This window comes from Peromyscus maniculatus, chromosome 9 (assembly GCF_049852395.1).
Source record: "Peromyscus maniculatus bairdii isolate BWxNUB_F1_BW_parent chromosome 9, HU_Pman_BW_mat_3.1, whole genome shotgun sequence".
Classification (NCBI taxonomy): Eukaryota; Metazoa; Chordata; class Mammalia; order Rodentia; family Cricetidae; genus Peromyscus; species Peromyscus maniculatus.
In genome coordinates, this window is record NC_134860.1 from 80268350 (window position 1) to 80285739 (window position 17390).

A 17390-nucleotide genomic window follows, 5' to 3' on the forward strand; every position below is an offset into this window, starting at 1 on the left:
ATCTTACAAAGGAGATTTAAAGATGATCAGTGATTGAGCAGACAAGGTGGACACTTTCCATTTAGTAATGTTGAACCTGACTCTTCTGTTCCTGCATGGGGCTGCCAGCTGTGTCAAGGGCTGCCAGCAACTGATTCCCCTGCAGACATAACAGCAGCTGGGAAGCCACCTGTGTAAGGAGATGAGCTTGCAAGAAGAGAGAATCGCATTGACCTCCGGCTAGCTTTGTCTCTCTCTAATTTCTGAACCACTGTCAGATTTGAAAAGAAAAGGACCACCTTCCAATGTTGTCAGAGCACCACCCCCACCCCAGTGCTTCATGCATGGCATGAGGTAGCCATCATAAGTACAGGAATACAAAGCTCATCAGTGAAAGCGCCTATGCTCTCTAGTTCTTTTAGATAAATCTCAATTTCATAAAGGATGGAGGATAAACTCAAGGAAGAGTCATGTATATAAAGAGTAAAAGTCACTTAATGTCTAAAGACATAGTTCATAAACATTTAACCTGTTGGAATCTATAATTATTCATCCAGGGATTCTAGAAGAAAACTGTTTTAGGGGAAAAGGAAAGGAGGAAAAGTGATTTATTTTCTTGAAGTGACAGATGGGGTTTCTGCAGTACTCTGAGAAATTAGAAAAGAATGTTCAAGTGAATGCACACCTGTGTGTTTGAGGGGGTATGCAAAATTGTGTAAATATAGTTCATATGTATATGAGTTGAAATAAACTAACACTAACATAATCAGAAGAAAATAGCAAGGGATAAGATATGCTATAGAAAAAGAAAAAGTACGATTCTGAAAAAAAATTTTTCAAGAAGAATTTTAGATAATCTTAACAAAGAAAAATGACTAAAATAAAAATAATTGTTTTACATTATTACCTTACATTATGAAGATAATTATGCAGTCTTTGTTACTGCCAAATTCCCACTGATTTCAGTTGGGGCTTTGGACAAAATAAGAAGGCATATGTTTTCACAGGGAATCTAATGTTCTACTCTTCGCATTAGCTACAGAATTTATTAGCACTGAAAATTTAAAGTGCCCAGGGAAGACAGTAATTGATAGGTTTTGAAAACATGTCACATTTATATTTTTAAGGTTATCAATTTTTATGATCTTACAAATGGACCACAGTTCTGAATAGCATATTTTAATTTATCACATGAGTCTATGTCAGTGACTTTTATCAATTAACCAGAAATCTCAGTCTATCAGCAGAATTTATCCATCCGTCTTTCCTGCAAATTTGGGAACGAATTTGTTTAAATTATTGGCCTTTTAATGCGCCTCATTTTGTCTCCTGTCTGAGAAGCCTGCTTATTTCAGGCAGCTGCATATGTTGGCATGATTGATGAGATCTGCTGCAGTCATGCAAGCCTCCCTGGGTGACCAGTTTACCCTTCCCTGCCTGGGTTCCAGCTGCCAGTTGCCCCCAATCTGTGACAGCTTCTCCTTCTCCTCACCTTGTCATCAAGCCAAGATTGTACACTGTAGGAGTACAGGTGAGCATCTGCCTCCATGATCATTGCCAACAGCTCTACATTATCAGCTGCCAGGGGTGCTTCAAAGCAATGGAGAGTTCTTTCTCTGGACACAGAGACCAAGTGTTTTTACACTTGAACCCAACTCTTCCTGGGGAATCTCAATATAATGCTTCTTCTTCTTTTTTGTTTTGTTTTGTTTCATCAGAAATCACCATTGCCTTTTAAAGTAAGTCATAACACCTCTCTATAAAAATGGCTTTTCAGGCATTCAAATGACTATACAGGGACATTTTGTTTAAAGATGCTGAATCATTTATCCCCAGTAATTATATTCTTATACATCAAGAAAATTAAAAGGCTGTCAAACACTTTAATTCCTGCAAAGTGTAAATTAAATCAACCTATAACAGTGAATTATCCTGAAACATCTGTCCTTCTATTTGTACACTGACAAGGGTGGGCCAAAACAAAATGAAAAAGAGAATTATTTCTGAACAGCAACATTAAATCAAATTTTACTGTTTGGGTTCTTAACTGTAGGATGCTAAAATTTTCATTGCTAAATTATCTGTGGTTGTAATTTAATATTTATTGAAAGCCGACAATAATCTAGGTACTGTAAAGTCTATAAACAAACAGCCTATCTTGTATTTAAAATGTTCTAAATTTCTACAGTAATATGTTAGAGATAATGCTTACACATGCAACTGTGCAAAAATGCGATACATAATTTCAAAGATAATACATTTGTCAAAATAGCAGTGAATACTTCCAAGCCATTGATAAAAACAGTGTTTATACAGGGTTTATAAAGATCAAAAGCTTTTTCAGAGAAATAATTCAATTCAAAACTGAGTTGCTACAAACCAGATAGAAGATCTTGGAGAAGTTTTCTCACTTCTCAGAATATAAGTCACCTTACCTTCAAGCAGTAATAATAAAACTTACCTTATGTGATTTTTTGAGAAATAAATATGAAAGTATATGTAAATATATGTAAAGCTCTTAGTTTAGTGTCTGAGAGAGCACAACCCCAGTTATTAAGTGGTAAGTGAAGAACATAGAAGTTTCTTACTGGTCGTTCTGAAGCAAGCATGATCTACATTCTGAGAACTTTGCATCAGCTAAAGTTTATTAAAATACCTGCACACGAAAGAACATGCAGTGTGTGAAAGTAGTGGAGACAAACAGATTTCTCTTGACTTCTCCTGCTAAGACAGAGCTTTTTCATGTAAATGAGAAAGTCAGACCAGCTACTCTGCAATATTTTCTATGCGAAGATGAGATTCAAGTTATATGAAGTCTGTCCTTGACTTTTATGCTGAGTTTCCCATTAGTAAGTTGATACATTTTTGAACCTTTTAACTTCTTGGAGCCTCTTCTGGTGTCTAAAATAACCACAGGATATTCCCTGTATTGAAAATTAACCAAATGTTCTCTTCTCTTCTACTGGTTCAACTCATGAATTTTTCCAATGACATTTATTCCCTTAGTAAACTATGATAATGATGAATATAGAGAAAATAACTTGTTTAAAACATCATACTAGATGGCTTTATATATAGTTATAATTTCTAGTATTATTATCAGTATACTTATTTTCTTCATATTTCACTGAAATCTGAAAATTGAACTCTCTATGATTAAGTTTGCCCAGAAAAGTCAGTCTAATTCAGTTTTCACTGACAATATTTCATCCACCACATCATATATAGAAATTGAAATCACAGACTGTACATATTTTCCAGGACACTTTGCCAAACCCATGTCTCAGAAGATGAGGTTTAAAGACAATTCTGTTGTTAAATATGATTACACTCTACAACAGGGGATATGGGTGCCCCTCGTTTATCTAGATACTCACTGCTATGAAAGTGATTATAGCTGACAGCAAAACCATAAACTCCATGTGTAATAAATCCATCCTTTTCCCTTTATTTGCTTTGTTTTTACAATGAATACACATGACTGTCACAGATGTGGGTGCTCTTCACTTAGTTATGAAGCAGTGTCACAACAACATCATTTAAATCTGACATTATTCTCACAAACAATCCTGACTTTAAACTCTTTTACCTTTTTTTTATGTTCTAATGCTTGCAGCATATTAAGAGGAAGAGAGAAACAAAACTAGCATGAGGGGCATTAAACAGCTGGATATTGCTGTACAACCATAAGGTGGACAGGTCTTTGTGTACTTGTCCTGGACAAGAAGCAATGCCTGTGTGTCAGTAAAAGATAAACCCTTCCAGAGAAGGTTTCCGGGAACAGCATCTGCTTTATTGCATGTGAGCCTGTCGACTCTGATTGTTTAGCACATTACCTTGGATTGGATAGTGAGTACTCATACCACCAAGGGTTCTATGCAGAGTAAACACATTAAAGAAGATGTACAGACTCCTGTGCAGGCCAGCCTCTGACTAACCATGCTACTTCATAATGAAGTACTCTGACTTCAGGAGCATGATGTACCATGTTTCCTATTTAGAAGTGTAGTGTATGAGGCAGGCTTGCCACCAGGTCATGCCTGCATTTTTTTCCTCTAGGTACTTAAGGGGAGATGCATCAGAATCTAGTAGACTAACGAATGTTACACTCGAGGAGCAGGTAGAAGGACAGTGCGCAGATGAGATTTTCTCGAATTATTTGATCTAAATCAGTAAGCACCGAAGCAGTGCTTATGCCATGGCTCTGTGGGTTAATGTAAAAGACGTGGATAGTGTTTTCTAAGTAAAAATGACCAAGAGGGAATGAAACACTTGATGCAGTGAAGCATGAAGATGGCAGATGGAAGGGAAAGATGTATTGGAGATTGTTTCATGTTTTCCATTGGCTTAAAAGGAAATTATTCAGTATTCATCTCTTTTTTCACATCTTTGGAAAGCTCATCAACCTGAAATCATATTTGTTTCCAAAAGATCAAAAGTATCTATTTTTGTGTTAATGAGGAGATAGAGATCAGCATCAAATCATGTAGAACTGTCCATACACTATCAGAATAACCCCTGTCATTCATACCTTTCTCAAATCTGCAACAATTCAAAGGAGTGTGATAGAAGTAGTGCATATCAAATTAATTTACTAAAAATATTTGATATTGAGGGTTTCTTTCTGTGGAAACTAAAGTCTGTTATGTCCTGTTTTATCTTAAATGGCTTGAAAGAGCTTGTAAATTATATTTTTTAGAATTCAAAGAAATGCTCTACAAATAGAAAATCATTTGATAACAGAAGCTTGAGATAATTACTATATACAATCTGGAATTAAAATAACAGAATAAAGGAAACAAATCATGAAATAGTGAAAATATTATACAACTTTTATATAATAGTAAAAATAATTTAAATGTTATTTCTATACAGATTTCTTTCATTTTTATCTGATTTAATGTTCTCTCTCTCTCTCTCTCTCTCTCTCTCTCTCTCTCTGTAACAACTTTCTGGGATTTCTGGAGTTAGTAGTCTTGTTTCATATCACCGTGTTAAGAGAAATGCTTTAGCATTCCCGTGGTTGTACTGGGTGCTCCAAAATACCCAGCTCCAAATGTTCATTCCATTTTATTCAGTCTACTTCTCATCTTCACATAGGATTTCTGTGATTTTGTGTGTGTGTGTGTGTCACTGTATCCACTTTTTCTTTGGGAGGGTACCTGGATAAAATTTATTTCCTCACATTTATTTAGCAATCACTTTTGCCAACTTAGCAATATCTTTGGCTCTCACAGTGCTTTTCACAATAGGAAAGTTAGAAGCAGAATTACACATTGTAGTAAACAGGACATTTTAACATTAGATAAATATAACTATTATATAATTTGAAGATTTAAAAAAACATTATTTCACAAAAGTTCCTAGATATAACTTGTATTATTTGATATTTATATATGTATAATTATTTCTTTATAATACATAGTAGAACAAATAAGACCATTTTATGAAAATAGTTTTTATTACACAAACCTAACACTAGTCATTCCTCAGTTAACATGTGACAATTAATTCTTGAATCATTCATTGTTACAAGATGCATCATTTAATTTACTTACATTCTTCAAAAATGGAATATTGTTTTATAAATATGTTTATGTAGGTTATATGTGTGTTATGAATTGGTATCTTTGTAGGCAATAATTTTCATTAGTGTCTATTTAGTAAAATGCAAGCAAACACATGATCTTATAAAACAGTTTTATTATATTGAATTATCATAGAATTTAATTTTAACTGTAAAAATTTTGCCTAAACTTCCATCTTTTAAAGGATTTTCATATTATAGATGTTCAAATATAGTATGTGGATAAATTCTGTTCCATGAATGACAATCACAGTAAGGAGGCAATAACCATAAACTTTAATATTTATAATAATTTTTTTAAATTTAATTTTATTTTACAATACCATTCAATTCTACATAACAGCCACAGATTCCCTTGTTCTCCCCCTTCCTGCTCCCCTCCCCTTCCCCCCGGTCCACCCCCCATTCCCACTTCCTCCAGGGCAAAGCCTCCCCTGAGGACTGAGATCCACCTGGTAGACTCAGTACAGGCAGATGCAGTCCCCTCCTCCCAGATTGAGCCAAGCGTCCCTGCATAAGTCCCAGGTTTCAAACAGCTAACTCATGCAATGAGCCCAGGATCTGGTACCACTGCCTAGATGCCTCCCAAACAGATCAAGCCAATCAACTGTCTCACCTATTCAGAGGGCCTGATCCAGTTGGGGGCCCCTCAGCCTTTGGTCCATAGTTCATGTGTTTCCATTCGTTTGGCTATTTGTCCCTGTGCTTTATCCAACCTTGGTTTCATCAATTCTCGCTCATATAAACCCTTCTTTTTCTCCCTAATTAGACTCCTGGCGCTCCACCAGGGGCCTAGCCATGGATGTCTTCATCCATGGATGTTCCCCAGTCCTTGGATGGGGTTTCTGGCACAACTATTAGGGTGTTTGGCCATCCCATCACCAGAGTAGGTCAGTCCCGGCTGTCTCTCGACCATTGCCAGCAGTCTTTTGTGGGGGTATCTTTGTGGATTTCTGTGGGCCTCTTTAGCACTTTGTTTCTTCCTGTTCTCATGTGGTCTTCATTTACCATGGTCTCCTAATACTTGTTCTCCCTCTCTGTTCTTGATCCAGCTGGGATCTCCCGCTCCCACAGGCTCTCTTTCCCTTGACCCTCGCCCTTCATTGCTCCCACTCATGTCCAGGTTGGAGATCCAGTTCTCAATTCCTATTCAGAGTGATTCATTATCTTTAACTTTCAACATCAGTACAATTCAAGTACTTAACTTTTTGGAGTTTCGTGAATAGAAACCTGAAAACATTTGATTATTATGCCTTTTGACACTTTTCTGTAAAGAACAGCAATAATATACTAGTAACCAGAAAGCCCATACCCAGAATGATTAATTACAAATCGGTCAGCAACTTTAAAAAAATCAAAAATACGTTTTATCCACTGGAATACTGCTTGATTTATACAGAAGTGAATAAAGCTGTTTATGTATGGTGGCCAAAAATCATACTAGGATGAAAATTCCTGATTTTTCCCACGTTCTAAGTCAAACTCATTTTACCAGTACAAGGTATCTTAATTCAAAGTTAGATTGCACTCTCTTGGATCAGCCAGACAATCTGAGAAGATAGATATTGTTTTAAATAGGCATCTTCATGATCAGAACTTTAGCAGTATTACAAACCAGTTCTTACATTTTATAAGAATATAAACCACCATTGTTACCCCTGTATAAAACTGGGAATTCATTAATTTACAAGCAATACTTCAAGTTTTAGAGAATAGAATTTGCTATCACCACTCAAAATATACTGGGTAATAATATACTGCATATCCACTCACCTTTCTTTTTGCCATGGGAAGAGAAGGGATTTTAGAGCATGGCTATAGATCAGATCAATGTAAACACAATCAGTTATTGATCTAATATATTTTTTGTACCAGATGGAATTTACTGAAACAGTTATTCAGACCTTTGAAATATTGTATGTCTTTATTGTCATGCCTGGGGCCTCTTATTCATTTGTTTTTATATCATGGTAGAAGAATTGCTTAAAGTGTTTGCTCTGGCAATGCAGGGATAACAAAAAATTCTCCCAGACATTTTTTTTAGGATCTCTTCCTATTTGAGATAATATTTAATCTGCAAAGAGTTCAGTTGTCCTAACTATGTAAAACCTCACTCTGGGCCACTATATTGATGGCCTCTGATCAACTAGATTCATCATTTAACAAACTTTGATGTAAGATATATAACTACATAGAAAAAAATGTGATTATAGTCTAAAACTGGGCTTATAATACATGCTTATATTAATGGAGAAAGTTTTGTATTCTTTCTGGTTATTAATTTCCATTTCACTTGTAAAGCAGATTTTATTGAAGAAACATTAAATAAGCATTTTTAATCTGTTACTGCTGTTCTTTTTTTCTATCTCATCATCATTTACTCAAAAGCTGAAATTTAGAATTATCTAAATATATAATTCCTATGTCACTAAGTTTCACCAAACAAATAACAAATCCTATTATGAATCTCATGTCTATTTGATTCCCTATTTTAACTTCTGTGATTGCCTTTACATTTTTAGGAAATCATTGCCTTTCAAAAACAATTTTAGCAGGGAGTAGGAGAAATGTGAAAATTAATCTACAAAACACTCTCTAAAACAAAAACATAACTATACCAAATATTTTGCATGCTATTTTTAAAAAAAATTAAGAAGAAACCAAATGCCCCTAGGCCTTATGTATAGCAAGACAGTTGTGTAGCTTGATCTACTTAAGGAGTCCCCTGGCAGTAGGATCAGAATTCATCCCTGGTGCATGAGGGGGCTTTTTGGAGCCCAATACCTATGATGGGACACTTCACACAGTCTTGAGGCAGGGGGAGGTGTTTGGACCTGCCTCTACTAAATGTACCTTCCCATGAGAGGTTTTATCTTCTTGTGGGAGGAAATGGGAGGTGGGTTGGGAGGGGGAGGCTGGAAAGGTGGGAGAAGGGAAGAGGGGGGATCTTTGATTGAAATGTAAAATGAATACAAAATTTCTTAATAAAATAAAGAAACCAATTGCAACAGCAATAGTCTGTTTTGTTTTGGAAGTGAGGCTCTTGGGCTATGATGTGATGGTCTTAAGAAAACCATACTACTACCGTTTACTAAACCAAAGTAATTCATAATTTCATTCTAAATACTTACAATATTTACAGATAAATGTAGCTTTCATTCCAAATAAAAGAATGTTCTCTTTTCAATAAATGAAGAGTATTATAGAAAATTACATCTGGTCAAAATGCAGAGAGCAGCTGATCATAAGATGTCTTATGACACAACTCCTACACCTCAGAATTAGGAAACTTCATGGAAAACAATTGGAAAAACTGAAAGAGCCAAGTAAACTCTGCTGTGAGATTTTTGTCTGTTAGAATTAACAGGTAAACATCTATAAAAGACCTGAACAAGATCCATACTATATACATCCTAAACTAGATGGGAAAAATCTAATGGAACCCAAAATTAAACAAAGGATTACAGCCAAATTAAGAATGAGAAAGAGAAAGAGTATGTGAGAAAGAGAGAGATAGTCTTCCCCAGAGATGAACCCCTTAACTGGTTATAGATAACAAGAGTGGTCAACTCTGAATATATCTATATTCAGATAAAACTAAAGTGTGCTGTTCTAAAAATAAGTAAAATTATTACTCCTTAGTGCCTTAATCAGCCATCATCAGAGAGGTTTGCTCCTTCAGGAGATTGAAACAAATACAGAGACCCATAGCCAGACACACACAACGAAAGATCTTGGATATTCAGCCCTAAAGAAGCCCCTCAGGGCTCAGGGAGTGTGCAGAAAAATGTAAGATCTGGAGGGGCTGGAGAACACAAGGAAACAAGGACCTCTATCCAAATCAACATGATCCACACACATATAAATTCAGAGGGAGTGGAGGTAGTGTGCACTAGCCTGCATGGTTCTATACCAGATAGGGTCTTAGGGCTAAAAGTAGAATTGCATACATGTCCTCATCCCTAATCCAGACAATGTCTCCTATTGATAAATAAAAAATTAGTTTGCTACAAGGGAGTCTCACTGGATAAACAAACTAACTACTCTTGAGGATAGGCTGCATTCTCAGCAGGAGATGGCCAGAAGAAACTTAACTGAGCAGCAACTTTGGAGGTTCCTTGTGTCACAATGTCATATCATGTGTTTTATTCTTATTTAATTATTAAAAATTATTCTATTCTATTTTTCTTGTATTTATATATTTACTCTACAGTTTATTTACACACACACACACACACACACACACACACACACACACACACACACACAGAGACTTCCTGTTTAATATTTTTATGAGATTCATGAGTGAGCAAAAGCGCAGGTCTCTGGTTTTTGTGCCTCCTCTTAGGCTCTTGTCTTTTTCTTCTTTTATTTTGTCACATTCTGTTGTGTTAGACATTCTTTTACCTTATTTTATATTTTATTTTATTTCATTGTTATTCCTTAGGAGAGTGTTTTATAAAGAGATACAGAAAGAGACTTAATCTGGATGGATGGAAAAGTGGAGAGGAAATTGAAGGAGGAGAGAGATGGAAAGCTATGATAAGAATATATTATATGAGAGAAACTATTCTTTTTTTTTTTTTTTTTTTTTTTTTTTTTTTGGTGTTTTCGAGACAGGGTTTCTCTGTGTAGCTTTGCGCCTTTCCTGGAACTCACTTGGTAGTCCAGGCTGGCCTCGAACTCACAGAGATCCGCCTGGCTCTGCCTCCCGAGTGCTGGGATTAAAGGCGTGCGCCACCACCGCCCGGCGAGAGAAACTATTCTTAATAATAGAAGAAAAAAGAATTCAGATGGATGATAAATAATGGATAATAGACAGATACATAGACAGACAGACAGATCAATGCAGAGAAAGATAGAAAATTTTACTTAAGCATAATCCCACTGAAGTAAAATATAAGCATCTACTGAATCAAAAATAAAGTTCTTGAAAATTACTTTAGACTGATTATAAAAAAGAAACAAAGCATTGATGAGTGCGATGCTAGGTGAGTATGATGAAAGTAAGTCATATACCCAGATGAAAATGTAATGAAACGCATTATTTTGTGTAATTATTATAAGCTAATAAAAACTTAACAAAACTCCTCAAAACAAGGGAAAATGTATAATATTGACTGTGTCCTTAATATGTTTGGAATTTAAGAATATTCCCTAAGGAATATAAAATTTATTCATAGTCTTTTGTGTACAAGCAGACAGAGGTCTCCTTATTCTAGTCACTTAAAACTTACATTATCCTTTGAAAATAGGTTGACATTCTCTGTTTTGAACTTATGGAGTCATGTTGCTTTTTAATGTTCCACCAGTTTTTATGTTAAAATAAATTTTGCATATAATTAAATTTATGGATTAAATTTTTCAATGCCAAGATTGTAAGGATGGCAAAAGAATAGATGAATTATCTTTACATAAATAGTTGTATTCATAGCACCAGAAAGGACATGTGGTAAAATTAATTCAATTATAAGATGGTTACTGTAAACAAAATCAAGGAAGGAATAGAGTGTCATCACAACCCAATATATATAAAAGCTTAATATCCAATAAAAGCAATTTAAAAGTTTAAGGGAAAATTAATATTCAAAATATTGGACGTGAAAAATTCAAAAATGAACTGTTATCGTATAAAACTTATTTACATGCATATAATATATATGTATATTCCTAAGTATAACTTTCTCAGTCCATATAATGTTACCTGCTTGTGTATTGTCAGGGCTCATCATTTCATATCAGATAATGAAAACAGAACTTAATGAAAATAGAAACCATGCATTTGAAAGAGAGCAAGAAGGTATGTGGGGTAATTTAGAGGGATGAAAAAGAAGGGGGAAATATTATAATTGTATTATAATTTTACAAAAATAAAAATTTCTTTGCTCAATTTATAATTATATGCATTGGATTAAGTTAGCATTTGATTTTCCACTTGTATTAAAATGTTTCTATTACATTATTTAGTACAGTGTAGGGGAAGTGAGATTAATCATACTACTAGGAGGAAAATAGGAAATTTTGAGTCCATCATCAGTTATAAATGTATATGATAGAGTAGAATATAGTCACTTATGGATTTAGCCTGCAGTTTCACATATAAAGAGAAATATGTGAATGAAAATGTTCTTAAAATGTTATAGGTACTAGCAGAAGTGCAAGGGAAACCATTGTACCCATGTATTAAACAAAACACAACCAGCCCACAGTTCATCTCACTATGGTATTTCCAAAGTTGACCATATATCATATGCTTCTCCCAGCCCTCACATAGAACCCACTAAATATTTTAGGTCCACTCAATATTCCTGTCTAGTAGAACTTTCCATGAGGGAGAAAAACTTGTCCTTAATGCTTTCCAGTGTGACGGCCTATTAGCCACAAGAAGCTATCAAATTCTAGATGTTTGCCACAGTGCTGAAGGAGTGGAAAATTTAAATTTATTTAATATTAATTAACATGAACAAAAATGTGGGTCACAATATGTAACTAGCGATATATCTTAATGACTCCTGTAGGTAAAGGCAAATTGTCCTACTCACTAATTTCGTTACAATTTATACTTGAAATAGCTTTCAAATGATCTCATTCTTATTATTAATTTGTTTACCTCTTTTACCACATCTTCCTAAAAGACTGCCAGTGAATTCCTTCTAAACCTGAAGATTTCACCAAAGCCTTTTGAAAATGTAGTATGTTTTGATTATTATGCTAACAAAAGTTCAGTTCTGCTGTGTCTTAGCCTTCCATTTTTCTTTATTTTTGTTTTTTGGTTGCTTCCTCAAAATCACACTCTGCATCCAGCAAGGATGCTTCATTTAAAGCTCCTCTTTAAGAAACCATGCATTTCTCTGCTGCCACATTTTTGTTTTGTTTCCTGTTTTCTTTTGTTTTGTTGTTCTGGCATCTTTTTCTTAAACCTTCCACTTTCCTTTACAACAATTCATTTACAAGTAAGCTCATTTGTAACTTGGTAATGCTGACCTGCCCTCAAGTCCATGGGATCTTTAGAGATCTGTTTACACATCCTTCACTGAGATTACCCCAGTATGACACATAGTTTAACAAAAAACACAGCAAGTAAAATATATTACCAATTCATAAACCAATACTGAATGATATTGCTTTTCAATGTAAAACAGACAACAAGAGAATCAGTGAAAACAGGAAGGATTGCTAGAAGTTTAGGAAGACAACAACTTTCATAATTGTTTATTCTTAAGAACACTGAGTGTGAAAATATCTTAGAAACAAACTCTGTGATGGCATTATTACAGATTTTAACTAGGGATAGTTAAAACAGATCTAATTTAGCAGGTGTCTGTTAAATCTAATTTTCCTAGCTTGTCTGTGTGTCATGCCTCTCTACTTACCTAAGTAGATGTCATCAGTGAACACAGGAAATTGTTTTTTCTTTCAGGGATAGTATCCACAGGACAGATTTGAAATGGGTATTTCTCAATGCCATGCCAAACACCATCTGTCTGTTTTTCTGAACCTTTATTGTTTTAGTCATCTTAACAAAATGTTTGGTAATCTTCAAGACTTCATGAATTAAGTAGACAAATGTAAACTGTTAAAACCTTTGTGAAATATAGGGTACACATTTCTTGTGTTTTTGATTTTGTAGGATCCACAGACATAGTTCCATGTTTTGTGTGAAATTTTTTTTGTCACTTTTAACCTTTTTACTTGTTTTCAAAGGTCTGTTGCAGTTCTCATCAAAGTTCCCTGTGAATGATCTAACTAAATTTTCTAAATAAATAATAGTCCTCTAATGATCAAAATGATAGATGGCATTTGTTACCTATTGGGTGTGAATCATCACCATTCTTTATACTTTTCAGATTTTAATAATTTGGGAAACCATGACTTTATTTTTTTTCTTTATTAAGAAATTTTCTACTCACTCTACATACCACCCACAGATCCTCCCTCCTCCTCCTACCCCCCAGCCCTCTCTCCGAGCCACCTCACATTCCTACAACTCCCAAGTCAAATTCTCCTATGGGGAGTCAGCAGAGCCCGGCACACTGAGCCTAGGCAGGTCTAAGCCCCTTTCCACTGCACCAAGGCTGAGCCAGGCGTCACAGCATAGGCACTGGATTCCCAAAAGCCTGCCCATGCACCAGGGATGAATCCCGACCCCCCCTGCCTGGGTGCCTCCCAAACAGTTTGAGCCAAACAACCATCCTCCATACCCAGAGGGCCTAGTTCAGTCCCATGGGGGCTCCACAGCCACTAGTCTACAGTTCACGGGTTTTCTCTAGTGTGGCTGGTCATCTCTGCCCATCTTCCCATCATGATCTCAATGTCCCCTGCCTTCAGAATCCCTCCTCTCTCTCATCAACTGGATTCCCAGAGCTCAGTTTGGTGGCTGGCCATGGATCTATGCATCTGCCTCCATCAGGCACTGGACAAAGGCTCTATGATGACAGTTAGGGTATTTGGTAGACCAGTCACCAGAGTAGACCAGACTAGGTACCCTCTGGACCACTGACAGCAGTCCAAGGTGTGGTCATCCTTGTGGATTCCTGAGAGCCTCCCCAGCACCTTGCCTCTTCCTATTCCCATGATGTCGTCATCTATCATGGTATCTCCCTCCCTGCCCTCCCACTCTGTCCCTGTTCCAGCTCAACCCTCCCATGTCCTTATGTTCTCATCCCCCACTCCTTGGAACAATCCAATTAAAAAAATGGGCTACATTTAATTTGATGTTGGCTGTTGGCTTGCTGTAAATTGCCTTTATTATGTTTAGGTATGTTCCCTGTATTCCTGATCACTCCAAGACTTTTATCATGAAGGGGTGTTGGATTTTGTCAAATGCCTTTTCTGCACCTAGTGAGAGATGATCATGTGGTTTTTTTTTCTTCGAGTTTGTTTATATGGAGAACAAGGGAATCTGTGGCTGTTATGTAGTATTGTAAAATAAAATAAAATAATAAAAAAAGTGGGCTACAGAGCTAAACAGAGAATTCTCAAAGAAAGATTCCCAAATGGTTGAAAGACACTTAAGGAATTGCTCAACATCCTTAGTCATCAGGGAAATGCAAATCAAAACAGCTCTGAGATATCATCTTATACCTGTCAGAATGACTAAGATGAAAAACACTGAAGACAGTTTATGTTGGAGAAGATATGGAACAAGGAGAACATTCCTACACTGTGGATGGGAATGCAAACTTATACAGCCATTCTGGAAATCATTATGGCAGTTTCTCAGAAAATTGGGAATAAGTCTTCCTCAAGACCCAGCTATACTACTCTTGGGCACATACACAAGGAATGCTCAATCTAACCACAAGGACACATGCTCCACTATGTTCATATCATATTATTATTCATAATAGCAAGAACCTGGAAACAACCTAGATGCCCCTCAACTGAAGAATAGATAAAGAAAATGTGGCACATATACACAATGGAGTATTACTCAGCAGTAAAGAAGAACGATATCATGAAATTTGCAGGCAAATGGATGGAACTAGACAATATCATCTTGAGTGAGGTAACCCAGACTCAGAAGGACAAACATAATATGTACTCACTCATAAGTGGATACTAGATGTGAGGGAATGGATGGCCAGATTGGAACCCACAGATCCAGAGAGGCCAGATAACAGGGAAAGACCCTAGGAGGGACACATGGATGACCCAGCAAAGGAGAAGTGGATGAGATCTGCATGAGTGGATTGAGTGTGTGTGCGGGGGGCGGGGTGGCAGAAACCATGACTTTGAACAGGAGCTGAAAAGCAAAAGGGAAAAGACTGTGGAATGACTCAGCAGATGGTGTCTATGAGTCCTTATCTTAGTGCAAGCCAGATAGATTATTACTTTTTCTGTAGCTGTTAGAGATATAAATATACAATACTAATTTTGTGAGTAGCCTGAAAAATAAAACTTACATACTTACATACAAAATTTGAATGTTGAAAAAAAAAACAACTATGGCTTCTGTATGTTAAAGCCATACATTAGCACCTGGTGGAAACAAAATATTGATTAATTGGTAAAATAATATTATTTATATGTATTAATATATTACACACCTACCCTTGAATGATTGATACTTTAAAAGTTTTTAACTGTTTGCAGTCATTTATAAATACTGATGTTTGATGTATTTTCTATAAATGCCTATTTGGCATTTACTTTCTTGCTGTCTCACTATAGTGAGTCATAAAAACAGACATGATGGGAATAATTACTCTTCGACTCATGTGTCCTTCATTTCACAGTGCATTTAAAACATCCAGTCTATAAAAAGGTTCAGAGTGACTTCTTTTTTCTTTGAAATAACTACCATTTCAACAAGGTGTTTATTGGTGGCAGCATGGTCCATTAACACAATCCCTCAGGACTCGCCCTGCTATGATGAGCAGACTCTGCTATGTGAGACACATCGCTGACAATAAAAATATACTCTCTTTTCAGAGCCATTACCTTCAGCAATTAAATCTTTTAAAAGGAGAAAACATATTCCTGAAAATTACTAAAATAGTAGATTTTATTAACTCATCAGAGAACAAAGCATGTGTATAATAATGCCGCTCCAAAAATAGCTTGGTTTTGCCATTCAACATGGACAAAAATTGTACTTTGTCTCTCTGTCTCTGTCTGTCTCTGTCTCTATCTCTCTCTCTCTCTCTCTCTCTCTCTCTCTCTCTCTCTCTCTCTCTTTATATGCAATCATGTACATGTATATGCGTGTGTTGGGGCACACAGAAGCCCAAGGTTGGGTTTCCTAAGTATCATTTTCTGTCTTGTGCCCTGGAGAGTGGGTCTCTCATTGAACGTGGTTCTAGGACTACGGACAGAAAGCCCCAGCGATCCTAATTCTCCACCAATAACATGACTGTGAATGGATATATATATATATATATATATATATATATATATATATATAGTGCAAAATTAGATTTCACATTTACATATATTTCCAAACAATTTGAAAGACATCTTGCATACAGATGTGTGTGTGTATGTGTGTGTGTGTGTGTGTGTGTGTGTGTGTGTGTGTGTGTGAAGCATACTGTCCTCAAGCACAACAAGGCACAGTGTATTAAAACTGCACCTTTTCAGTTTATCTGCACTTTAAAGACAAATTCAGCAACCAGGGTGACATTGCTTTTTTTTAGGAATAATTTTGATATCCAATTACAGTTTTAAAGTGTCCATGTTAGGAGTGTTTTTGAGATTATACTAAAATTACAAAATATTTTCCTTCTCTTTCCTCTCTCTAAACTCTCTCATATATATTTCCTCACTTGTCTTTAAATTTATGACCTCTTTGTCTCTAACTTTTTACATACACATATATATGTATATGCATATATTTTAAAAATAGATGTGTGATATACATATAAATAGTACTATATAAATATATGCATAATATATAGATATTTTCCTAAATATAAACTGTTGCATTTGTAGTGTTATTTGCATATATATTTGGAGGGCTGATCTTCTGAAAATGGACAATCAGTTGCTGTGCTCTTCCCTAAGGAGGACTGCTTCTCACACTCTCAGCTTCCTTCAGATGTCTACAGTTCTTTGTGTAGAGTTAAGCTTTGGTGGGTTTTTCTCCATCCAGGTTGGCATGTCCATTCCATTCAGCTCACATTGCACTACTTTTTAAAGTCTCTAGTACTATATAAAGCTTCATATTTTACTGTAATGGCCATCTGCAAACATTCCACTTCTTTGCTTTAACTGATGATATCTCAAAAGCAAAGATTGATAAAAATCCAGAGAAGAGAACATATGCAGGCATCTTAGAGAGCATATGCACCTGGCATTCATATACCTGTGCTACAATAGACCG